The 27813-nt window shown below is 40.0% G+C and overlaps 1 protein-coding gene across 1 annotated transcript in view; it reads left to right on the top strand.

Moving 5' to 3' along the window:
• Positions 1–4188: 4188 nt before the first annotated feature.
• CAMK1G (calcium/calmodulin dependent protein kinase IG) overlaps positions 4189–27813 on the top strand; it is an 88493-nt gene continuing 64868 nt past the window's right edge. The window contains exon 1 of the mRNA XM_075196219.1: positions 4189–4291. The gene's annotated coding sequence lies outside the window, so the exon portion shown is untranslated. The remainder of the gene's footprint in view (positions 4292–27813) is intronic.

Here is a 27813-nt window from a genome sequence, read left to right on the forward strand (position 1 = left end):
ATATAAAGTTACTCCCTGGCGCAGAAGTGTAAATGTTACTTGACAATTTGTGTGATCAGTGTACTGTCCTATCTGAAATTTATAGGAAAAGCATATGTACAAGGTACACTGATCACACAAATTCTCAAAACCCCAAAGGCTAAATATAGTATTAACGGCACTTTAGTGGAAACTACTGAGGACGAAAGGGATCTAGGAGTGACTATTTCAGGTTACTTAAAGACAGGTAAACAATGTAACAAAGAAATGAGAAAGGCAAGTCAGATGCTTGGTTGCATAAGGAGAGAGGAATTAGTAGCTGAAAGAAATAAGTAATAATGCCACTGTATAGATCATTGGTATGACCTCATCTAGAATATTGTGTTCAAGTCTGGAGAGGGATCTCCAGAGGGATATAAATACACTAGAGTCTGTACTAAGAAGGGCAACTGAAATGTTGCATGGCCTAAATCCCAAAACTTACCTAGAAAGACTGAAAAATCTTAATATATATAGTTTAAAGCACTGAAGAGAAAGGAGGGACATGATAGAAACTTTTAAATATATTAAGGGTTTTAATAAGGTACAGGGAAACATTCTTCAAAGGAAGAGAAGTATTAGAACAAGTGGACATGCACTGAAACTGGAGGGAAGTAGGTTTCTCAAATTTGAAGAAAAACTACTCCACAGAAAGGTGGATAAGTGGAATAGCCTAATATCAGATGTGGTAGAGGCTAATTCAGTAGTGAATTTAAACATGCTTGGGATAAACATAAGGATATCCTTACAAAGAATGAAGGCTCAAATAGGGTTTGAGGTTACCGTAGGTAATAAAAATGGGCAGAAAAGATGGGAAAAGCGGTTCTTATCTATCTTAATATTGATAGGTGCATGTGCCATTCCACCTCTGGCCCTTATGAGTTTCTGTATAAAAATTCCAAGATATTTTAGTCTTTAAATAATCAATGGTTCAATATATATCTAAAATCTCCCTGGACAGAGTGACAATAGAAACTCAGGAGAATATGAATCCATTTGACTAGCACTAAAAAATAGTTATGACTTCAGTTATACAGTGGGAGCAGTAGTCAAAGTGGAAACTTAGAAGTGGCGGTATGGAAATTTGGAAGTGGTGGTATTAAAAAATGTAATGGGAATGTAAGTGAATGAAATTTGATAGTTTTACAATGAAGGCAGTAGGAGAAGTGACGGTATGGCATACCTTCATAAATACACCCCCACTTTGACAACTGAGTGGGAGTACAGTCTTTTTGCATCTACTCAGTATTATAATAGTCAAGGTGAGAAGAGCAGGCAACTATCAGACACCTAGCATGAGAGAGGTCATTTCACTTATGGCCGTGGAGATTGTTTGACTGTATCTTTGTTTAGATAAGCAATTAGCTGAGTAGATGCATGAGCTGGCTGGTAACATAAGACTATGGACCCCTTTATATTTTGTATGTGTTGCAGAATTTGGCTAAATTGTTATTTGTAGAAGTGCAGGAGCAGGTAAAAGGAGAGGCAGCAGCTTGGGAAGCTTGTTGGTAGTACGGGTCAGGTTCTTCAGACTGTGCAGCTGCTGCAACTCATACTTTTTATTAAAATGAGGTCTGGAAGACTGATTGCAGATTTTGTTAACACGTTTTGGACAATAGATCAGTCCACATACTCTCAGGCTACCAACCCTTCTGGCGACTGCCAGAACTGCAGTATTTCCAGTATGTGTCTGTGTGGTACACTGGCTTGTCTAAAAAAGAACAGTCTGTAAGGGAGAAAAAGGCAAACAGGAGGACATTAGGGAAGTGAGGACCAAGGGAAATGAACTGAGTAAGAGGAAGCAGTAAAATTAATTGAGATTAGGAGAGAGACTATACGCTATAAAGCGAAGGAGTGTTTTGCTGGTGGAAACTAATTGAAGAGATGTGGGACCCAATGAAAATGAGTTGATAAAAGGTCATATGAATCAATATTGGTGAATTTAAAGGACGAGGTAGTGGAGTAAAGGGAGTGTGGACTAAATGTAAACTACAGACAGATGAAAGGAGTCAAGCAAAATGGGGAAATGAATGCATGGAAGGGCATTAATAAAGCAAATGGCTTTCGGTGGCCAGAAGAGTCAATGCAGCCTAACTATGGATGTCTAGTCATATGCAGTAAATGGTTATACAATTATTTTTCCTCATAATTCAAATAACTTGGAATTTGGATTACAAAAAGTAATCATGCTGAAGGTCATTCATGAATATGCAAATTTGAGCACCTGCAGTACAATTACTTTTTTATAATGTTTTCCTGTTATGTTTGTGCAAATACGCAAGTTATTATGGGAAACACATGGATCTGCTCATCAATATGGTGCCATCTGTGTGTGATACAACATTTTGCAATATCTGTTGGAAACTGATCAGGGTTGAAATTGGGCATGAATGTGAATGTGTGTTTTGGTCCAACATGTAAAAACAATATTTTCTTTTGTTCTACACAATATGTAAATGCGATTTGAGGGATTGATAGGGTGTATTTACCTGGGCATTGTCTGTCTTGTGAGCAGATACAGTGGGCCTCATTAAAGTAAGTTGCTTTTTTAAAACGAGCACAGAACTAGTGCATATATCTGACTGTATTCAAATCCAAGCATATCTCAAGTTTTAATTTGAATCTTGCTAAAAAGTACTTGCTGTACGTAGACAGACATGACAGACTGCAATATCCGCACATCTGTAAGTACAATAGATGGTCACATCAGTCCATGCAAAGCTTTTATTTTATTATAAAATGACAACTCTTAAGACTATAATCATTTATGCAAATATTTCTTTTGAAATATACTAATTTTTTTAATAATTATTTTTTACATAAGCAAACAATACCGGCAAGCATATGTGTAATTTTTAAATCAAAGACTATGCCATGTCAGTCATCACTATTAGTTGACAAGTTTTGCCTTTAAACACATTGCCGTTTTAAATTTTGCTGACAAAGTTGCTGAATATCTGCGATTTGCTAAAATCGGAGCTTAATACATTTACCCTCTGATGTCCAATCGCTCTCTTGATTTAAGATATAAATGAGACTGAGGCAAGCAGCATTTTAGCAGAATTGTTTTTTTAAAAAAAAATAAGATGAATGAATTGTGTGGTCCTATGGTGGTAGTGGGTCAGATGTAGAAGTGATGTCTTTACTCTTACTACCACATGCATTTCCAGCAGGACCTGCAAATTGCGAATGTAGGTGTAAACTGATAGGGGTCAGTTCCAAAAACTATAATGTTGGTGTATTCCTGTGTATGCATGATGTGATTAGGCAAATGCACAAATAGAAATGTATTGTGAGGGGCGCATGTCTGCACTTTCATTCATTGAGTTATTTTATTGGCAGGACCAGAAGCCTGGAATTTCCTGGTAAAGCTGCGATACATGTGGGAAATGTAAACCATGTATATATTACATTTTGAGTAGACTATCGGGTAGTTGACTTTAAATGGTGCCCTGAGTGTAAGTCTCTACATGAATGCACATATTTATTGATTCTGAAAATCTAACATTTTCCTAGACACATCTTCAGAATGAGTTTTAATAACAGATGTATCAATGAATCATTATTCTTATACAGCATAGTGAGTCACATTGTCTATAATACGTTGGCAATTCCATTTTGCATGTGACTTTCCGTGATGCTTTGTATAGAGATATAAGCTAACTAACCAGGTTTAGAGATGCTAAATGGAAAAAGAACTAGATAAAACGTGTCTGCTTCCTCTCCATTTTGGTTTAGCTGAATCTTATGGGACACATCACAAAAACACAGACCTTGTTTGGTAATGATAGGGGTTGTAGTTAGCAATATTTGTATATTTCATATCAGCATTATGATAAATTATCTATCGAGTGATGTAAATAGACACTAAATGACTTGTATACATAGAGTTGATGCAAAATTAAACAAATTACAGTTATCTGTAATACATTTGGCTCTGATTTCTTATACAGAAAACAGCAAAGACATTCTACTTAGGTACATGGGTTTGAACATGTATACAGACTTCCGCTATAAGCCATGGCTTTCTCAGTGGATAGCCCTCTTGCATACAAATAAAGACACATAGAACAACTCCAGTGGAGATCTTGTATGTTATGTGGCTCATTCCATCCTCCTCTGTAAACGCTGCTTAGTAACCATCCAGTGGAGAGAAAAACACAGCCCTCCTCCCCTCTAAACCCTGATTCTTGCAAACAGTACCAGGTCTGTATCGATAGACTCAGCTGGAACTGTACATCTGAGCAGTATCATCCTATCTACAGATCTCTAGGTAAGGACCATTAAACTCAGATTGTATTTGCATCCTGTATACAGTGCATGTACTGTCATTATCATTTATTTGTAAAGCTACAACATATTCTTCAGCAAAGTGATTTGAGTGAGTACGTGAAATATGTTGCATTCTCTGCATTTGTGTTTAAGTTTGCTGCAGGGGAATGTTGTCCTTGTGCTACTACTTCTGTGTCTCTATTCCCTAACAATTGAAGCTAAAGCATCATTTAGAGTAAATGCTGTTTCCACTAACACTGGCGTTATAAGATTGACCAATAATGTAGCTGTCACTAGATTGCAGGACTTGATTTTCCAGTCACATAAAAATGCTCTGTCTCACAGCTTGACTGCAGTGGGAAGCAGAGGAACAGTTTATCTATGGAAGGGTTAACAGCAATGAAACAAGCATGCACCTTGCTGGCAAGTTCAGAGAGTATTCTGGTGCAGAGTTCAAAACAGCTGCAGTGATAAGTTCTGTATCCCCATCTTGGCTGGAGGGGGGAAAGATGCATTGGGTTCCTAGGCAATAACAGGACAGGTGTGCCCATGATTAAAAACAGAACAGTATAACAATGATTGACAGGGTACACTCTAGCAATGCAAGTATTTATAAACCATACATACAAAACAAGACATATATAAAATCCCATACTGCTGGGATTTTTTAGGCAGTTTCATGCTCAAGGGCATCTGCACAATGTATTGTTCATAAAGAACCTCATTTTTCTAAAGCAAAGATACTTTAATAGAGCGATGCTAAAACTACTACTTAATTGCACCGTGATATCATTGCAATTTCTATATATTAATAATTTAGTTTCAATGGTTACGCTGAAGGGACCTACTACAAATATATTTCATATAAAAAGGATTAGCTATAAAGTTACATTAAAGGATGAAACAATTCTTTCCCCAGACTACAACATCATTAAAGTTTAATTCTCCTTGTACTTACCTGTACTGAGGACCTCTTGTGGAGAGCTTCACAAATAAGGTAGAACCAGGGGAGAGCAGAGATACAACTCCCTGAGAGCTCCTGTTTGGGTAATTGCTGCTACCATCCAATCCAGGGCCAGTGCAAGGTTGCTTGGCGCCCTGGGCAAAACTTAAACTGTCTGCCCCTTCTCCTCCCCAAAAATCTCACTTCCCAGTCCCTAACACACTTGACATTTCTAAAATAAAATTAATAACTCTTACCTCCTCCTGGCAAGCAGGTAAGGCTCCAGTACAGATGCACTGATGCCCAGATACACTGAAGCCTAGATGAACTGATGTCTAACGCAGAATGCTGTCCAGACTTCACTGCTGCCCAGGAGCAAACACAGGATATCTAGAGGGGAAGCTCCAAATGTCAGATTTCAGAACAAAACAAAAAAAAAACTTGACATCACTCACACACTGAGTGATGTTACACACTGACATGTCCCCGTATGTCCCACAACTTTTCTCACACATGCCCATCTGCCCACTAACTATTCTCACATATGCCACCCTTGCCCATCAGCTTTTGTCACTACCCACATAACACCAACTTCACTCACATACCCCCCTGCCCACCAGCTTACCTCTCACATACAGCACCCTAGCCAGCTTTTTGCTCACCAGTTTTTCTTTAAAATGCCCTCCTTGTCCACCTGCTTTGCCAAACTGCTTTCCTCTCGCATACCCCTTGCAAACCAGATTTTTTTACACAAACCATGTTGTCTACAAACATTTAATAAACATCTTAATGCTTAATGGTTGAGCAACAATTTTTTTTTTTAGTATTTGCTCACTACTTGGCTCTCTTCTGTTGCTGTCTATTAATGTATTCTGTAGATATGATATTAAATATACAAACACATGCAAATAAAAAAAGAAAGGTAATGTAAATGATATAGATAATCTAGACCGTTCTATAATTATTTGCATTTGTTAATGTATTCTGTAGATGTAAAATTAATTATACTAATAGAAAGCAACAAAGGAGAGCCAAATAGAGGGCAAATAGTAAAAAACATAAATAGTTCCTCAACTATTCTAGAGTAGCCTCGGCTTGGTGAATAACAGCAGTGCTTCATTATGCATCGCTGCAATTTGTCACCGCACTATTATTGTACATAGACCCTATAGTCTCTAACTTTTCTGTAGCATCCTTTCTCCCTCCCTCTTTCTATAGCATCCATCCCCACTCTTCTATAGCATCCACCCCCCCTTTCTATAGCATTCACCCCCCCTTTCTATAGCATCCATCCTCCCCCTTTCTATAGCATCCATCCTCCCCCTTTATATAGCATCCATTCTCCCCCTTTCTATAGCATCCATTCACCCCTTTCTATAGCCTCCATTTCCCCCCTTTCTATAGCCTCCACTCCCCTTTATATAGCATCCATCCTCCCCACTTTTTATAGCCTCCATTATCCCCCCTTTCTGTAGCCCTCATTCTCCCACTTTCTGCAGCCTCCATTCTCCCCCCTTTCTGCAGCCTCCATTCTCCCCCCTTTCTGTAGCCTCCGTTCTCTCACTCCTCCCTGTTTTCTGTAGCCTCCTCTTTTCTATATCATCCATTCTCCCCCTTTCTGTAGCCTCCGTTCTTCCCCCCTTTCTGCAGCCTCCATTCTCCCCCCTTTCTGCAGCCTCCATTCTCCCCCCTTTCTCTAGCCTCCATTCTCTCACCCTTCCCTGTTTTCTGTAGCCTCCTCTTTTCTGTACTCACCTTAGCTTCTTCATTTTTCTTCCTTGTCAGTCTCTACTTTCTAGATTCTTGCTCCTTTCTTTTTTCTGCTGTCTCTGTCCGACTCCTGTCGGCTCCTTTACGTTGTGACATCACATTTCAAAAGACTAAAGAAAGACGCTATATTTCATATAGTCCCATAGTCCAAGGAATGTGTTTTTATTGGTTGATAACAACGTATCTCTATACATTGCTAAGCCTCATTAGCTAAACTCACCAGCAACCATCACTGATTTCATAATCGACATATACATTTAATATAATTGTCTTTTGCATCCACATTAGCGTGGGTCAGCATGGTGAACACAGCACCAACCCAAAGACTATTATTTAAAGATTTATTAACCCTATATTAACATGCTGTTTTCTGCCAGGGTGCTATAACAAAGTGGACAGCTGAACGCAGATTAGAGTGCCATTTTTACAAAACACCACAAGCATATGACTCTCACCTTTAGGCAGTTTTGTGACAGATATTTCTGCTCATTCTTGCATCATGCCACACTGCTGACTTTTTCGAAGACACTTCGGGCTAGATTTACTAGGCTGCGGGTTTGAAAAAGTGGGGATGTTGCCTATAGCAACCAATCAGATTCTACCTGTCATTTTGTAGAATGTACTAAATAGATGTAAGCTAGAATCTGATTGGTTGCTACAGGCAACATCCCCACTTTTTCAAACCCGCAGCTTAGTAAATCTAGCCCTTCGCGTTTATATTTTTGCTGAAATTGCTGCTCATTTTTCGTCGCACACTATGGAGGTGCGAGGGAAAATGAGCGTGTATTTGTACCGTAGTAATGGTAAAAATGCATAGCCGCAATGTTCTTAGGAACATCGCGGCTGATTGAATTCTCCCCAAAGAGCTGCCAATTATGTGCATTGTGTAAAGGTGAGTTAGAGTCAACAAAGGTCATTAATTGAATGGCAAATGCACCTGGCTCTGCTCATGGGGACCCCGCCAGAATTAGCTCTTCCTAGCCAAGGGCTTTGCCCTTGTGCCCAACGGCCTATGCGTGAGCCGAAAGCCCTTTAATAAAGCTTGCTGACACATACACACCAAATGCACATGAAAATTAGCAGTTTGGTGCAATGAAGCACTGTGTGAAATTACTTAATTAGGGGTCTACTGGAGTTGCTCTCCATGGTGGTGTGGTAAATTATTCATTCCAGAGGGTAGAGGTGGAATGGAATGGAAATATTAGTAAAGATGCATAATATTACTATTTATTTATATTTATTTACAAGGAGCCACAGATTCCGTAGCACCAGACCATCCTACAAATACAGATAGGAGATAATTAATACAGAAAGCAAATCAGAGGGTAGCACAGATGAGTGTGAGTAAAAGTGTGGGACTGTCAGACAGGGCCGGAATGGGACTAAAAATCAGCCCTGGCATTTAAAGCACACAGGCCCACGTGTTGTGGGCTCCATGCACTATAGTTGCACACTGATGCTGGCGCAGTGTGCGTTGCTGGTGCAGTACAACATGATGTAGTATGAGTGTGTGTGGGGGGGGTAATTATTCCTCTTAATGACCCTCAACGTTACATTGTTAGCACCCATATTACATCAATAAATACCATGACAATACATTATTAGTACCCAAATTACAGCAATAAATAACCCCCCACACATACTCCTACTACATCGATACCCACCCACATTACAGCAACCGGCATCACCCCCACATTACAGCAATCAACATCATCCCCCACATTACAGTATCCAGCATCACGCCCATTCCAACAACCAGCATCACCCCCACATTACAGCAACCGGCATCACCCCCTCCCCTCCACATTACAGCAACCGGCATCAACTCCCCCCCCCCGCACACATTACAGCAACCAGCATCTCCCCCACATTCCAGCAACCAGCATCACCCCCCACATTACAGCAACCGACATCATCCTCACATTACAGCAATACCCTATCATACTTATTAGCAATACTAAGCCCCAAACACACTACAACATTGCCACCACCACGCCACCCCATACTACAGCAATACCACCAATTATACAGGCGCCACTGTAGGAAACCAATGTTTTGCTTTTTTCAAATCTCCCACAAAATAGCAACAACAGAATACTTACACACATATATAGGTAACAGGTATCCTTTTCCCTCAATTAAATAGTAATGGCAGAATTTTTATGAATCATTCCACATGAAGTAAAACTCTAACAAATATATCAGAAAAAACATAACTATTGAATGATCATTTGAACCCACGCGGCCGCATTAAAAATATTTCCATCTACAGAAAAATGTCAGAGAAAAATATTTTTTTATACTACAGTAACTGGTTATGCGCCCTTTCTATTCATTTTAAATAACACAGTATATTAATTAAGGGGGATAGAGGAGGTGGGTGAGAGATAATTGGATGTGATCCATCAGTTTGATTAGATAGGAAACATTTAGATTATTTACCTGGAGACATCTACCCTCTTGACTCACAGGCAGGGCTGACAAGAGGAATTTTGGGACCCAGTACAGCAACTTCTTTGGGCCCCCGTCATATTCAACAATGAGAGACTTGCCTTTGGCAGAAGTTCATATTATGTCACACCGTAGTGCCCCAAGTTCATATTATGCCACACCGTAGTGCCCCCCGGTCATATTATGCCACATAATATTACCCCAAATAACATTATGCCATACAGTAGTGCCCCCAAATAACATTATGCCATACAGTATTGCCCAGACAAAAAACTCATTCACAAATAAAAATTGGTACAGCATATCAGATACTAGAGTGTGAGTCCCAGGAGCAGCTTAATACACCATTTACAATGCAAACAAAAATAGATACATTGACACAATCCCCAAAAAAATTTTTATGACAAGCAGTGTTTTTTCCTCTTAATTAAAAGTCTCTGTACAGATAAATATGCAAGAAAATTACAGCGCAATAATGAGCAATGCATAGTGTTTTAAACATCATTGGATACACACTAGTGCCTCCAGTTCAACAAAGGATGGTTAAAAACACATTGCTCATGAGAAAATATATGAACTTACCTGATTATGGTATCCTGTGTTCTGTATTCTTACTGGGCATGCTGGGCAATGAGGGATCTGCAGCTGTCAGCTCACACAGCCAGTCGGGAGCAGGGACCGAGGGCAGTGGTCAAAGTGGAACTTTAGAAGTGGGGGTATGGAAAATATAAGTGAATGGAGTAGGAAGGCTTGATTTTTTATTTTCTTTTAACACTTGTCCCCTCTGTGCATTCCCATTCTTCATTACTACTTGTGTTTTATGATGGCTGCTTGTCTGACATTCCCATTCTTAAGATGTCTCTCCCTTTACACTTTCTTTTACCTATGCCCCTGCACCATCTTCTCCTTTGTCCCTGTCACTTTACTCCCTGCACCCTCTTCCCCCCTGGCTATCACCCCTCTTCCTGCACCCCCTTCCCCCCTGGCTCTCTCACCCCTATTCCAGCACCCCCTTCCCCCTGGCTCTTTCACCCCTCTACCAGCACCCCCTTCCCCCCTGGCTCTCACCCTTTTCCAGCACCCCCTTCCTCCCTGGTTCTCACCCTCTTCCTTCCCCCCTGGCTCTCACCCTCTTCCAGCACCTCCTTCCTCCATGGTTGTCACCCTCTTCCTTCCCCCTGGCTCTCACCCTCTTCCAGCACCCCCTTCCTCCATCGTTCTCACCCTCTTCCTTCCCCCCTGGCTCTCACCCTCTTCAAGCACCCCCTTCCTCCACGGTTCTCCCCCACTTCCAGCACCCGCTCCCCCCTCTGGCTTTCCCACACTGGTGAAAACCCTGCCCCCCCGTGTGAAAATCTGCATACCCCCGCAAAAAACGCAAAAATCACGACACCCCTGCGACGTCCGTGCGAAAATCTGAGCACCCCCCTCCCGCAAAAATCGTGGCACCCCCCTCCCGTAAAAATCGCGGCACCCCCCTCCTGCGAAAGTCACGGCACCCCCCCCTCCCCGCGATTCCCTCCCTAGTCAGAAAAAAAAATAAAAACTGTGTCCACATTGCAGGGCACAGTGCACAAGATAAGGAGGGAGCAGAGGAGCCCTCATCCGTCGCGCAGCAGAGATGCAGGAATCCAAGAAGTGTCGGCCGGTCCATCTAGCCATCGGCCCTGCTGTCAAAGTTTACATTTTAGAGGGAGGGGTGACGAGAGACAGTAGGAGTAAAATGGAGATGGTGGGCAAAGAGGAGGTGATGAATATTAAATATTGCAAACATGTAAGAAATTAAAAATGAAACACATACACACAAAACAACAAATATAATGAAAGTGGGTTTTAAATATATAAGAAATTCATTTTAAGGTCTAATAGAAAAATTAAAAAATGTGAAATATTAAAAATACAAATAATAAAAAAATGTAAACTAAAAGAAATAAAAAATAAAAAATATTAAAAGTAAACAGGGAAAAAGGGGAATGAAAATAAAATGTAATATATAAAAATATATACTATTGTATAAGAAATTATAAAATATAAATTTTAAATATATAAACAAATATGTTTAAGATGTATGAAATGTTATAAATGGATGAGTGCAGCTCAGATATGATGTATAAATGGAATGACTTATGTGATTAATGATAAGTGTATATATGTAACGTAATCAAAAATAATAGTGTAAATCAATTAATAATGCATTAAATAAATCAATTAGAAAGTGCACATAAGTAAATAATGCGAATAAAAAATGCAATATAGGCAGACCTTATTTTGGTAATCAATTGCATTTCACCATTATAGTGTAGTTTCCCCTGTGGTTTCAATTCAGACTGGCAGAATGAAAAATTGGTTAATTTGAAATCTTGGGCAGCTTTCACATACCTATTTGTTATGGTGTCCTTGCTCGCAGCGTTTAGGGGAACATAGCAATATATAGCAAATATTACTAGGTAAACCTATGTAGTATTCACACGTTTCAAAATTTCAGGGAGTGGTTGTTTTTGGCGCATCTGTTTGTAGGATGCATGTGCAACTTCCCTTAATATTGGTGGTATGCACCAGATGAGCATATCCAAGGGGATATATATAAGAATGTATCTTGCTACTGCTAGTTGGGAACTGGTACCTTTATGTAAATAAGAATATCTTGGACCAGTTGTGTTATTGAATGGTGATGATATTTACAAGGTGTTATCGCAGTGAAAGCAGAATGTCTTTATTATTGAACACGGATCACACATATAATAAATGGTTGCAGTCAATGGTTAACAATGGTTAACAGTAGGCATAGTCCATAGTCCATAGTCTCTGGAACAGACTGGAGGGACAGGGCCCTCTCTAGAAATAGGCTGGAGTGACAGGACCCTCTCTGGAGCAGGCTGGAGGGACTGGGACCTCTCTGGATCAGGCTGGGGCGATGGTACCTCTCTGGAGCAAGCTGGAGGAACAGGATCTCTTTGCAGCAAGCTGGAGGGACAGGGACCTCTCTGGAGCAAGCTTGAGGGACAAGGACCTCTCTGGAGCAGGCTAAAGGGACAAGGATATCTCTGGAGCAGGCTGGAGGGACAGGGACCTCTCTGGAGCAGGCTGATGGGACAGGGACCTCTCTGGAGCAGACTGGAGGGCAGCTGTCTTCAAAGTAGGTTTAGAAAGCAATCCCAAAGTACATTTGTTTTCTGAGTCCAAAGAACCCTCGGGGGCCTGATTCATTAAGGATCTTAAATGAAGAGGTATCTTATTTCAGTCTGCTGGACAAAACCATGTTACAATGCAAGTGGTGCAAACTAGTTTTCTTTTTTGCACATAAGTTAAATACTGACTGTTTTTTCATGTAGCACACAAATATCAACTTTAAATTTCAGTGTACAAATAAGCTATCAAGTATTTGTGTGCTACATGAAAAAACAGTCAGTATTTAACTTATGTGCAAAACAGAAAACTAGTTTGCACCCCTTGCATTGTAACATGGTTTTGTCCAGGAGACTTAAATAAGATACCTCTTCATTTAAAATCCTTAATGAATCAGGCCCCTGAAGGTGATTTGGATCTACGTAATGGGCATTGCACCAGGAGTGCTCAGAACTGGCACAATAAAAACATATGTGGTTAAGCCTTTAGTTCATGTATTCCTCCTCGGACAAAGTGGGACATAGGTGGCCTGCAGGCTTGGAAGTCTCAGTGTTAAGGGCCATATGCAATTGAGCAGGTGCAGGACAACCATTTTTTTATAGCAACTGCACGGAACATAAATAGGAAACTGTTTGAGCAACTTGAATAATAATCTAAAGACTTGTGAAATTTGAGAACTTTGTAGTATATCAATTTGAAACTGAGGGATGCCAGACACGGTCTTTATTATTGAACACGGATCACACATATATTAAATAGGTGCACTCAATGGTTGAGTACTTATAATCCATAGAAGAAGCAGGTACAAGAAAGCAGGATTATGAGGTATAGCTTGGAAACTGCAGGTGCTAGATACACAATGGTTGAAATGCAGGATTATCAGGTTAGCTGGGAAGCTGAAGCAGGAAATACTGGTGTCCAGCTATACAGATGAAGTGCACGAACAAGGAGACTGGATTACCAGGTTTAGCCACAGGAGCAGGAAACACTGGTGTCCAGGTATACCAGATGAAGTACAGGCAGAAGGAGACTGAATTACTAGGTTAGCCAGGAGGCACAAGGCACTTGACGATCCATGGGAGAATTAGCAAAGCAGGGTCAGGTAAGCCAGGGGTCAGAAGCTGAAAGATCAACAACATTCCACAGAGTAAACAGGAGCAAGGTTAAAGATCCTGGGATCTGGGTCACATGAGGAGGTGCAAATTTTAGGAACAAGCAAAGCAGGAGTTAAATACTAAGAAGCAAGTCAGGATTTAAAAAGGAGGTTCACAGAGAAACTAGCAGCATATAAGAACAATTGATAAACTGGCTCAGATTGCTGAGAAAGCAGTCTCTTAAAGGCCCGACACAGGTGTTTAGGTAATGAAGGCTTAACCCCTTGCAGGCAGGATCAGACGAAGGCAGTGCAGCATCTAGGGAGGAGATACTGAACTGCAGTCTGAGGCAGATTGTGACAAAAGATCTATGTATGTCTGTGTTTAAGATGTTCAGTGTGAGAGTTTTCTGTTTAGATACCCAAGATGGAATGGTCCTATGTCTGAGCTGAATTCAAAGCAGGCAGAAATCCAGGATTGAGCAATGTTGAGATGTAGACAGGCAGAAATCCAGAAATGGGCAATGTCCAGGAGTTAGGCGACTTCCAGTGAATAGTCAAACGTAAAGATCAGAGCAGGCAGCATCCAGAGCACTGGTAGTCAGTTTAACGATACTGACTTCCCCTACAGCACTACAACGACATGGCAATTCCGAGTACTCGACATGAAAAAAATTACTTACCGTGACACAGATGAAGTGATGTGACGACCCTATGTGTTGTCGACTAAGGAAAATGACGTTAAGTCAAAACGCAACTCCTTTTAAAACGACGATTGCTGGAACTGTAAGTATTATTTTAGGGGTTAGGGTTAGGAGTTAGGGTTAGGATTTAAGGTTAGGGTTAGGAGTTAGAGATAACCTTTACAAGCCGTGTCCGTCCACAGGTGCTTTAAGAGGAGTTGCGTTTTGACATGATGTAATTTTCCTCAGTCAGCAACACATTGGGTCGTCACATCACTTCATCTGTGTCATGGCAAGTTGATTTTTTTTTCATGTCAGGGTAGTATTCTTCGGAATTGCCATGTCGTTGTAGTCGCTGTCGTGGTAGTAAGTATCCTTAAATGGTACTACACCCATAGCCAGATTTGTATAAAAAAGTTCAGGACAGTCAGCAATCCAGAGAACAGTTCAATAAAGATACAGAAATACAGAAATGTCAGAGCAGCCAGTGATCCAAATAATAGTCAGAGTTTAATGCAAAAAGATCAAGCAGGATGCAATCCAGAGAATACACAGAATCCAATGCAGAATTGTAAAATATCGAAATAGAAAACAAATTGCAAGAGTCCCACATAAACAGTGTAACTGCACCTATCACAGACAGTGTACGTCACAGACCGTGACGGCATCCTACACTATAAAGCTCAGGCAAGCAATGAGAAGACAATCAGAGAGCAAACCCCAGTGTGCACATGATCATATTGCACTAGCTGCCTGTCTGCTCCAAGGCATCCAGAGCAACTAAGCAGCTGGAGGAGGAAGGCTTTTGAGTGGCGCACATTTGCACGCAGAGATCCTCACACTATACCTGTGAAATTAAAGAAGTCAATATTACTATTATGCTTTGTTTTGAAGTGTTCAATCAGGTTTTGTGTTTGTTTACTTTTGTATGGTGTTCGCCTGTTCTAGCATTCGTTTGTGTTGTGGTCAGGCTGTGCAGCCTACATATTTAGTATGTTACTAGGTATGCTATATTAGTTTGGTTGGTTAATAGGGCTACTATGATGTGATTAGTGACTGACCTGTTTAGTTTGGGTAAGAAGTAAAGAAATTGGAGTTTCCTTTGTTTAGTATATACTTGCCAACTTTGGCAGCAATCTCTCTGGGAAGGAGGACCGTTCTGGGGGCGTGACTATGCAAATAATGTCTCTTTAGGCCACAACCCTCTGCTAAACATTCCCAATTTTGGCCTGTTACAGCAGCACCTCCACCAACTTCACCAAATTAGAGAGCAGGCTGCGGGAGGTTGCCCTGGTCTCCCGGGAGTCTGAGAGAACTCCCAAAAATTTGGGAGTCTCGCGGACATTCCAGGAGAGTTGGCAACTATGGATTACTCTCTAAGGGGAATATTCAATTGTTCGGCTTGATGGCCGAAAAACTCGTGCTCTAAAACTATTACCGTTAATACGGTAAAATTGCGCTTAAAAACCATTCATACGGTAATTTACTCGCTGAATTTCAGCTCACAGTCAAATTCAGCGAGTAATTACCGTATTAACGGTAATAGTTTTAGAGCGCGAGTTTTCCGGAGGTCCGGACGAACAATTGAATACCCCCCTAAGTATTCATATTCGTGTTAGTTTGCTTTTAATTTCTAATATGTTAAAGTAATACACTTGTGCATGAGCTTTCTTATTTAGGCTATTGCAACCTGCTATCTGTTTTGTCTGCTTCTCATCTTTCTCCTTTACAGAATATTCTTAGTTCTTCTGCGGATTGTTTTACCCTCCCCTTAATTTCTTCCTACTTGCAGCCTTCTGAAATTACTTTCGTAGCTTCCTGTTAGCCACTGCATAACCTAGAATGCCCTTATTCTCACCTTCAAAACACTACACTCAGCTGCATCTTCTTACATCTCCATTTATTCCTGTGTGTGCTCTTCACTTCTCTGAAAGATTCTTGCGTTCTATACCATATTCCAGGACTGCTAACTGAGACCATGCAACATTCTCCATAACTGTTCCTAATTTATAGAACTCCCCCCCCCTTGTCAACTATGTCTGAGTGAAATCATTCCTCCTACATCAGCAGGTATTTACCTGTAACTTTTTCTTAAAGTCTACCACTAGTTAACTGTATTCTAAAATCTACCAGTATAACTTGTCGTTTGTTCCTGTACAGGGTTCTATTTCTACTTGTGTAGTGTTATTCTTAATATTATTTTTGATTTTGTGAGCTGAAACAATATTCAGACAATCAATACTAGCAACTTGTAATATTTGTCATTCCTTGTGATTTAATAAACTGCTTTCTAATGAAGACTGAATCAGACCACAAAATGACTTTCTCTACTGCGTGTAATTCACCGCAGCACTTTTATAGCATTCACAGTGCATCTTGTTTTTTTATGTTTATAGTTAAATTTTGATTGCTACAGTTGATATTGTGCAAAAATGTTGCTTTATAACAAAACGGTTGTTCATTTCTTTAAGTAATTGTTATAGCTTAAATCCAGGTCAACAAAAAAAGAGGTTTCACCTACATACTAGTAATAATAATAATAATTTTGTAATATATTAGAAGTAGTAGTTGTAGTAGTAGTTGTAGTAGTATTTTGTTACACTTTAGCATCCAAATCAAGCTCTTGAACCCAGGTGCAGCTCTTAGAACATTTTCTCACAATGGGCCTGAGTCATTAAGGAGAACAAGGATAAATAAAAGGAGTAACTTTGAACCATGGCAAAACCATGTTGCATTGGAGGGGAAGGTAAATTTAAAATTGGGGACAGATTTATAGTTGGGGTAGGGCATGTCCTAGATCGACTTTAAATCTCAGTATAAAAATAAAGTTATCAAGTATTTGTGTGCTACATGACAAAAAAGACAGTATATTCTTTATGTGTAGAAGAATAAACTAATTTGCACCTCTTGCATTGTAACATGGTTTGTTCAGGATCAAATGTACTCCTTTTTATGCCTTGCACTCCTTAATGACTCAACGTGTCTAATGATTTTTTTTATTGACATCTGCAATCTGAAAATTATTGTAAATTTCCAGCTACTCTTCTTAATAAATATAAGCAATTAATGATATAAATATATATATATATATATATATATATATATATATATATACATATATATATATATATATATATATATATATATATATATATATATATTATGCTAACTTATTAATGTTTTTCTAATGAACACTTAAAATGGGTGTGTAAGAGGGAAGACTACGGGTATGATTCATATAGGCACGCATCCTGAATGCAACCTGCGTTTGGTTTAAAACGCGCATATTCCAGCTTTGCGCACACCCGAATTCAGCAAGGCACGGATCTCAGGATAAAACAGTAAAAAGATTGTGGGGAGGGGGAGGTTAATATTTTTTGCTGCGTTAAATGCATTTATTAGGATGTTCTTAATGTCTACTTAACATAGAATACATTTTTGCAGTTTCTTCTGATTGCATACACATGTTATAGCATGCATATAAGACTGTCATCACTAGTGATCATAACTTAGACTAGCCCTGCAACTGGAGCAAGAGACACAGCAGAAAAATAAGTAACTTTGCGATGCCCAGAGCTTGCTTCGGACATGGTTGTGTGCGCTTGAGTTTGGTATGCCCTTACTGTAAATTGGCTACAGCCAAAGGCCCCTTCTCTGCCAAGTTCATTCGGAGGCTGTAATTAGTGTCCTTTGCATACAAAGACAGGGCAGACATGTTTGCGTTTACTGGCGTATGTCCTGGTTATGGGCATGCGCAAAGTGATTTTGCGCATGATATGCTCAAAATCGTCAGATATGTGCCTTGATGAATCAGGCTCTACATGTTTACAATGTTTTAGTAAGACAAAAAAATATAAACTAGTGACACATTTATATGATAAATATATACATACAGAAACAATAGTTGTGTTCGCTCAGAGATACTTCTCATTGACTTTTACATACGTCTCTCAGAGCATCTGGTCTCAAGTAGTTTCCCATTGCTAAACTTATAAACCTTAGAGACCCTCAGATATATATTCACACTAATAATTTACCATGTATAGATTTCAGCATTGTATCACTGATGCTAGCCAGACGCCTTACATAAAAATGCTACATCTTAAATCAGAGACTAAATACTTCAAAGGCTTTGTCTCTGTTCCTGGCAGCTCAGATTCCCATAAACTCATCTAACTCACATTGCAAATAGGTCATTAAAAAGAAATCCACACACTCGCTGTACATACCAGACATAGAAATATTTACTGGTCTCTTTAGAAACAACATAAAAGATTTAACTTAACTGATAGCCAAGATACTCTCATACCTTGGTTACAAAAACAATAACAAACAGCCAATAAACCAAGTACCTCTTACCAACATAATATGGAATGTGCAACACATAGAGGATAAAATTGAAACATTTAACACAACACATAATATTTTCCACATTTGTTAATATTCTATGCCTAAATAGGCAAGAGTTATTTTAAATGATCTTTGTTTGTGGATATGCACACACATAGAATGTCTCAATAAGGGTATGTATGCAATTGCATTTCTCCTACAGCTATGGCACTATACTATATTTTTCTTTTATTGCACATGTGGAACAGATTTATGTGTTCACAGCTAACCATTCTTATTACAGAATACTAACATTGCAAATTTCCCCAAACATTTTATATTTCACCATCAAGGCACCACATTGGGTACACTCAAGTATTCTAACAGGTTAAAACATGGTTTAAATACTGAACTAATTCAATTCATTTAGCAAGGCTACTCATTGTATCCTACATCTATCTGGGTTTAATAGTTCTAGCAGACAGCACAGGAAAATCCTATTTTTTGCAATGTTATTAAATACTTGACTCTACTATTCTTGTTGAGTCGATAATTATTCATCTACAATTACTGAATAACATGAATTGAATAACAGTCTGATATCTCTTTGAGCGTCGCTTATATTTTAGAGTGTTCTAAAGTCTTATTTTGGTGTGCCATCAACATCATCTGTAAACCACACAATGACTTTATTTGCTGCAGATTCCATTACCATGTGTCAGGGTGAGGGCCTTTATAAAATATGAGATGACAGGTTTAGGGCCCAAATAAAATATTAAACTGATCATTTTGAATGTACATGATTTCCCCTCAGAGAACTTTGAATAGTTGGTTTCCGGGAGTCTGTCATGGGAGGTGGGCATGATGGGGATGGGGCTCCAAAATGTGCGTCATTTTGGACCCGGCCCCGTGACATCATGATTCACCTGGAATCTCAGCGTTTGAGAGCTAATTCTGCCCACTTCACTAGGAAGTGGGGCACTTCCTAGTGAAGTGGACAGAATTCGGGAGATTGCCACACTCACCCGGGAGTCCGGGAGACTCTCGCAAAATGCGGGAGTCTCCCGGACATTCCGGGAGAGTTGGCAAGTATGATAAAGGGGTGATACTGAGGCGATACTAGGTTAGACATTGAGGTGACATTTTGATTGTTCCCACCTTGCACATTTTGCTGGACATTCATCAACCCTCAAACTATCTGTAGATTGATTTTATGAGAATGTTTTTAAATCCACAAAGTGTGTGTGCCCCTTGAAATGCACTTGGCAGACAAGTGGGAACATTTGCATACATAGAGAAGCATTGCAATCTGCAATTTTTGAGATTCGTACATGTTCCTTAATGTGAACTGAGAATGTGATTACCATAGAAATCAGTGGTCTTAATGTTCAGGCTGCATTCACTACCTGAACAGACCCAAACACAGGAAATACCTATGTGACCCTTAAGTCTGTGTCACACTCAAGAGGTACTCTCAACAAAAAGCTGTCAGTTTAATCGCTCACTCTGATATGCTGTGAGTGGTTCGCATTGATTTTGATTGGGCAGCATTTTCTCCTAGCATTTTCTCTATGCTACACACTGTGGTATTAGAAATATCAGCTACAAAATCACTGGTGTGACGGCCTGAAGCATGAAATCATCGATTTCAATGGAACATTATTTGGCTGGACAACAACTGTGATTAAAACACTAAGAGAAAATTGCCAGTGTCACACAATTGTTAATGTGACAGTGCATTTGTGTGCGACCTGTTTTGTGGTAGATCTAAGGAAGCTGTTTCAGGTGTAGGGCATATCTTAGCTTTAAAATACATTTTTGGTGATTACAGTACATTATCATGCATTGCAGCTGTTATTCCTGCTTATATTATACAAAGTGATTTACACTACAATGTATGATTATACTCTCTGGCCCTAGGAGACTTCATATATCTGTCAGGGATTTGTAAATATACATATTTACCATGATGTTGCTATTATAATTTATATAGAGCCCAGAGTCAAGGAAAATATTGGAAATTGTTCAGTAAATATCTACTTCATTTTGCATTTGGCTACAAAATTTTGCACATTTTCAAGCAGAATTTCCCTTTCATGTTCCCAGACCTAGCCCAAACACACCACGCACCAGAATTTATATGCAACTTCCCTCATTTCTAATAGACACTAAAGGGTTGATTCATTAAGGAATGCAAATGCTGATACGTGTAGTATTTTGTGCAAAAAATGCACTGTGCATACAAATCTCAAAAACAATCACCATAAATTGAAACCACTGAAATCACCTTCTTTTCAGTGATAAGTAAAGAACAGGTGATTCTATAAAAGATCAGTTTAATAAATTGCTGAGGAAATCACAACTCTTGCAGGGTGTCTAAATATCATACTATTCTGTATTCTATCCCATTTAACTAGTGATGGGAAACTATGTAATGGAGCATTTCCTATTCATTTTAAACTGCCCATTCGTTTTAGTGGGATTTCTACATGTAGTGCACCTGCTGGAAATACCATTAATATGTCCATTGAAATGAATGGGAAATGCTGGGAGTTTTTTTACAGGTGAAATAATTTATTTTTCTTTAAATCTACAGAAATGAAAAAAAAAATCCTTGTTGTTTAGACTAGATTGTTGGAACAAAGTTATGCTGTTTCTGGTTTCAAACTGCCTCTCTCAGTGGACTTCCTCTTCCACAGACCGCTGTGCCCACTCCCTTGATGATTGTTGAGGTCTCCAACCTCAACAATTCACCTTCTCCTCTCTTTGACCACCATCTACTGTCTTTTAGGATCTCTTCACCCCTCTCACTTTCCCCATTGTCTAAGGTTATTCTCACCAGGTGTAATCTTGACACCATTGATCCTACCATGTTCTCCTCCTCCCTGGTTTCAAACATTTTCCCCATCACCACTCTTTCTTGCCCTGATGAGGCTGTCTCCTTCTATAATCACACCTTTACCACCGCACTTAACTCTGTCGCAACGGCAGTCACCATCAAGCTTCGTCAGTCTTGCCCCAACCGTGGTACTCAAAACTTACCCACTATCTTCAAAAATGCTCATGGAGTACATAACGGTTATGGAGAAAGTCACGCATTCATGCTGACTTCCTTCACTACAAGTTCATACATGCCTCTTAGTTCAGCCCTATCACTTTCTAAATAATTTTTTTTAAGGCTCTTATTTCCTCCTAATCCTCCAAACCCCATCACTTTTTTGTCACCTTCAACTCTCTCCTCTCTCCTCCCCCTCCCATTCCCCTCCTCGCATTCTGCTATTGAATTTGCTACCCACTTATCCTCCAAAATTTAGTTAATATGTCATGACATGCCATCCCACGAGACCCTTCTTGCCCCAACCTCTCCCCACTCCCTACCCACTTTGTCACCCCTCCCACCCTCATTTGTGGATGATATCTCCTTCCCCTCCTCCCTTGTTGCTAGCCCACTCTCCTTCTCTGCCTTCACTTTGGTATCTGTAGATTAAGTCCACATCCTTCTCTCCTCCTCATCCCCTCCACCTGCCCACAGGACCCCATCTCCTCCCATCTTAATCTTTCCTTTGTTGAATGAATATTATGATAAGAATATGTTTATACTATAGTATTTTTTAGATTTATTTTGCCCGGAATTGAAAAAAAAAATATAGAAAATTGGGTGACTTCTCTCCCTCATTTTAAATTGGCACTCTTGGGTTTAAATATAGAGTGTGTATTGTGTATCTCCCATACCTTGAAAGTGATTGCTATTACCAGTTGAAATGCGTTGGTGGGAGATTTTAGCTTGAAAAGACTGAGGATCCAATTCCAGTATAAAGCATTCCAGAAGAAACCTATGGTGTAACCTATCTGTATGGTTGAATTCTGGGAAAGTAACATCTAAAATCTGCAAATAAAATGCTCATATTATTCTCTGCTCTGGTAGGAGTACCTCTGTATACTTTCATGTATTTAAATTACACGTTTTGTTTAGAATTTGATAAATATATTTTTAAGAAAAACAATATCACGCTAGGAATCTGCATCTTTTTATTTTGTGGGTAAAATATGGATTATAACCCTGGACTATAACACCACTGATACAACCTATTGGAGAAAAACTACATAAAGAAACCAATGCTGGCTTTTTGTCAAGATATTCTCTAGTAAGTCTATGACCATAAGAGTGCTACATGTGAATTCAACATTTTTTACTTATACAAGTTTCAAGGCTGATAACCAAAGAAAACTTCTATTAAGTCTTCACTTCAAAGGGATTTTCTTGTGGATAATCACAAACTATTTATTTATATAGAAGTGTGAGATTTCTATACACTGTTGCAATGTTTTGTTTTTTGGTTTTCTTTTATATGTTTGGTGGGACTATGAATCTATGAATGAAGCTTACAATACACATTTTTATTAATTATGCATCACAACTGATATAGCAATATCTGTACTTTAGGACAAGACTATTGCTGAACTTTCTCTGAAACCATATATAATGTCACTAATGACCTTCTCTTCGATAATTCCAAACGACACTTCCCCTTTCTTATCCTTCTCAATCTCTCTGTTGCCTTCAATAAACTCCCTCCTTTTGCAAACTCTCAAGTCTATTGGCCTCTGTGACACTGTCCTCTTCTGGTTTTCCTCTTACCTCACCAACTGCTTCTTTTCAGCCTCTACACATGACTCCACATTTCTCCCTCTTCCCTTACCTGTCGGAGTTCCCTAAGGTTCCATTCTTGGCCCCCTGCTCTTCTCCCTCTACACCTCCTCCCTTGGTGTCCTCATCTGCTCCTTTGACCTCCAGTACCAATGCTGATGATACCGAAATCTATCTATCATCCCCTGACCTCTCCCCTTCCCTTATGTCTCGTGTCTCCTGCTGTCACTCAGCCACCTCATCTTGGATGTCCCAGCGTTTTCTTAATTTAATATTTCCAAGACTGAACTAATCATCTCCCCCCCCCCCTTCCAGGGCTTTCCCACCTAAACCCTCCCCCCACTCTATTTCTGTTAGTAATAGTACCCTCCTTTCTGTCCCTCAAGATTGATGCCTTGGGGTCATTCTTGAGTCCTTCCTGTCCTTCAAAGCTCTCATTCTGTTCCTATCAAAAGTCTGCTACTTCCACCTCCAGAATATATCCAAGATACGGCCCTTTCTCACCACGGATGCTGCTAAAACTCTTATTCACTCTCTTGTAATCTCCCGCCTTGACTACTGTAACCTCCTTCTCTCTGGCCTACCCGACTCTCACCTTGCCCCTTGCAAGTCTATTCTAAATGCTGCTGCCTGCCTCATTTTTCTGTACTGTCGCTCTATCTCAGCTGTCCCCCTACACCAGTGCCTACATTGGCTCCCCATGGCCTACATAATTAAATTTAAACTCCTCACCCTCACCTTCAAAGCTCTCAAACAATCCTCCTCCGCTTACATCTCCAACCTCATCTCTACCTACACTCATCGCTGCCCCCTCCGCTCTGCTAATGACTGCCATCTCTCTACTTCACTGATCACTTCTCCCCACTTCCGCCTCCAGGACTTCCCACGCTCCTCCTCAGCTATGATCTGCCATGCTCCATCAGGTTCACCTCTACTTTCAAAGGCTTTATGTGTGCCCTTAAGACTCATTTATATATTCAAGCCTATCAGCCTTCCTCCTCACTTCCTTTACCTGGCTTCTTTCCACATTCCACCAGTCGGTACCACCCCATTTGTGTCTCCCCCTTTCCTTTAGGATGTAAGCTCTCATGAGCAGAGCCCTCATTCCTTGTGTATCCTTGTCTTCTTTTAAATTTCTATCACCCGCTGTACCTCTTGGCCTGCTTCCCTAGCCCTGTCCTCTTAAACATAGGTCTACTTCCTGCTGATTATACCATCACTCTCACTCACTGTCCCTCATATAATTTGATCTACATTACTGTGTTACCTGTATTTTTATTCATTCAGTATGTCGGGTCTTGGTATTTTGTTTTTTATGTATCGTGTTATGTGCTATGGATCACTGCTTTCTGTAGATGTCATGTGCAGCACTGCAGACCCTTTGTGGTGTCTTATAAATAAAAGATAACAATAATTTAAAAAGGTTGGAAAATCAAATTCCATCAAAAATATTCGGTTAATTCTAGCTGTGATCCTGAGGAAGACAACACAAAACAGCTTCCAATTAATCAAAGGACTTGATAAATGGTAGACACATTTATGTCATTGCTCAATTAGTCAAAATATATTTCTAAACACTATTACTTGCGAGAAAACTATTTAATCCTTTATTAACCCCTTGGCATTTAAGGGAGAGTGGAACTTTCACTATGCATGCAACACAAAACTGCATAGGGTGAGATGCATTTGCCCTGTAGTTCCAAGCTTACAAGAAAACCCCAAGGATCACTGCCAACTGTGTCACCATCGGATCACATGAACGTGCCTATTGTGATGTCACAACGTTCTCGCGCAGGCACTCCTTACACAAACAGTAGTGAACATACTATTTCAGAGCGTTATCTCTCTATCCCTGGTTCAGAAAAACATGGGGAACCCTCACTTGGAAGGAGAAAGTCCCTTCTTTCACAAGAGGGTGCTTCCATTTTATAATTGCTGGGTAATCTTCTTTGATAATCAGGCAATAAATTACATTAAATTATATGGGAGGGCAGCTCTAAAAGAACTTCAGTCTCACCCCCAAAACGTTGATATCCCAGCTCCAAAAGGGGAGTCCCCTCTTTTATACAAGGTTTGTTATGTTTAATTTTTTCCTGCTGATCGCTTTGGATCAGCCATCAATAAAAAAAAACATTGAGGTAGAAAAGAGAATAGTGGCAGCAGAGATCTTACGCCTATGGCTCCAAAATAAACAGGGATGGACTGATTTGAATGAGTTCCCTCATTAAAATACATTAAAATAATCTTTTTTTATTTTTTGCCTAAATAAAACAATATGTTTTTTTTTAAAAACGTGAGCAATTCACTTACAAACTACAATGCCCCTATTTGTCTCTTGTTTCGTTATCAATCATGATAACAAATTATTTATTTATTTTTTTTAAAAAAAAAGCACAATATTTGTGTCAATACTGGGGTACGACTTTTTTAGAAACAAAATTTCTGCGCCCTCTTGTTGTGGAATATGCAGAGGCACCCACTTTTAAAAGAATGGAGCTCCCTTATTCAAACCAAGAAAACTCTTTTATTTGTTGTAGAGATGAGCGCACTCGGATTCATGAAATCCGAGCCCACCCGAACGTTGCCGATCCGAGTCGGATCCGAGACAGATCCAGGTATTGACGCCAAATTCAAATCTGAAACTGAGGCTCTGACTCATAATCCCGTTGTCGGATCTCGCGATACTCGGATCCTATAAATTCCCCGCTAGTCGCCGCCATCTTCACTCGGGCATTGATCAGGGTAGAGGGAGGGTGTGTTAGGTGGTCCTCTGTCCTGCTATATCTCGTGCTGTTCAGTGCTGTGCTGTGCTGTGCTGTGCTCAGTCCAGTGGTGCTGTGTCCTGTGCTTTGTCCTTCTGAGGTCAGTGGTGTTGCTGGGTCCTGTGCTGTGTCCTGTTCAGTCCAGTGGTGCTGTGTCCTGTGCTCTGTGCTTCTAAGGGCATAGTTATTTCCCCAATATTCCCCTGTGTTTAAAAAAATAAAAAAAAGTTATTTAAAAAAATACCAAAAACCAATTAAATTTTTTTTTAATTACCACAAAATTTGCACAACCAATCCTGCAGTATAAGCCCATTGGTACTGCAATATTACCAAGTTCACACATTCAGCAGTAAAAGTCCAGTGGTACTGCAATATTACAAAGTTCACACATTCTGCAGTATCAGTCCAGTGGTGCTGTGTCCTGTGCTCTGTCCTGCTGAGTTCAGTAGTGCTGCTGGGTCCTGTGCTGTGTCCTGTTCAGTCCAGTGGTGCTGTGTCCTGTGCTCTGTGCTTCTAAGGGCATAGTTATTTCCCCAATATTCCCCTGTGTTTAAAAAAATAAAAAAAAGTTATTTAAAAAAATACCAAAAACTAATTAATTTTTTTTTTAATTACCACAAAATTTGCAAAACCAATCCTGCAGTATAAGCCCATTGGTACTGCAATATTACCAAGTTCACACATTCAGCAGTAAAAGTCCAGTGGTACTGCAATATTACAAAGTTCACACATTCTGCAGTATCAGTCCAGTGGTGCTGTGTCCTGTGCTCTGTCCTGCTGAGTTCAGTGGTGCTGCTGGGTCCTGTGCTGTGTCCTGTTCAGTCCAGTGGTGTTGTGTCCTGTGCTCTGTGCTTCTAAGGGCATAGTTATTTCCCCATTATTCCCAAGTTTTTAAAAAATAAAAAAAAAGTTATAAAAAATATTAAAATATTTTTTTTTTTAAAAAAAAGTAATTATAACCAAATTTGCAAAACCAATCCAGCAGTATAAGTCCATTGGTACTGCAATATTACCAAGTTCACACATTCTGCAGTATCTTGTGCTACATATAATGGAGACCAAAAATTTGGAGGATAAAGTAGGGAAAGATCAAGACCCACTTCCTCCTAATGCTGAAGCTGCTGCCACTAGTCATGACATAGACGATGAAATGCCATCAACGTCGTCTTCCAAGCCCGATGCCCAATCTCGTAGTACCGGGCATGTAAAATCCAAAAAGCCCAAGTTAAGAAAAAGTAGCAAAAAGAGAAACTTAAAATCATCTGAGGAGAAACGTAAAATTGCCAATATGCCATTTACGACACGGAGTGGCAAGGAACGGCTTAGGCCCTGGCCCGTGTTCATGACTAGTGGTTCAGCTTCACCCACGGATCTTAGCCCTCCTCCTCCTCCCCCCCCTACAAAAAATTGAAGAGAGTTATGCTGTCAGCAACAAAACAGCAAACAACTCTGCCTTCTAAAGAGAAATTATCACAAATCCCCAAGGCGAGTCCAAGGATGTTGGTGGTTGTCAAGCCTGACCTTCCCATCACTGTACGGGAAGAGGTGGCTCGGGAGGAGCCTATTGATGATGTAGCTGGCGCTGTGGAGGAACTTGATGATGAGGATGGTGATGTGGTTATTGTAAATGAGGCACCAGGGGGGGAAACAGCTGATGTCCATGGGATGAAAAAGCCCATCGTCATGCCTGGTCAGAAGACCAAAAAATGCACCTCTTC

This window comes from Mixophyes fleayi, chromosome 2 (genome assembly GCF_038048845.1).
Source record: "Mixophyes fleayi isolate aMixFle1 chromosome 2, aMixFle1.hap1, whole genome shotgun sequence".
In the NCBI taxonomy this organism is placed as follows: Eukaryota; Metazoa; Chordata; class Amphibia; order Anura; family Limnodynastidae; genus Mixophyes; species Mixophyes fleayi.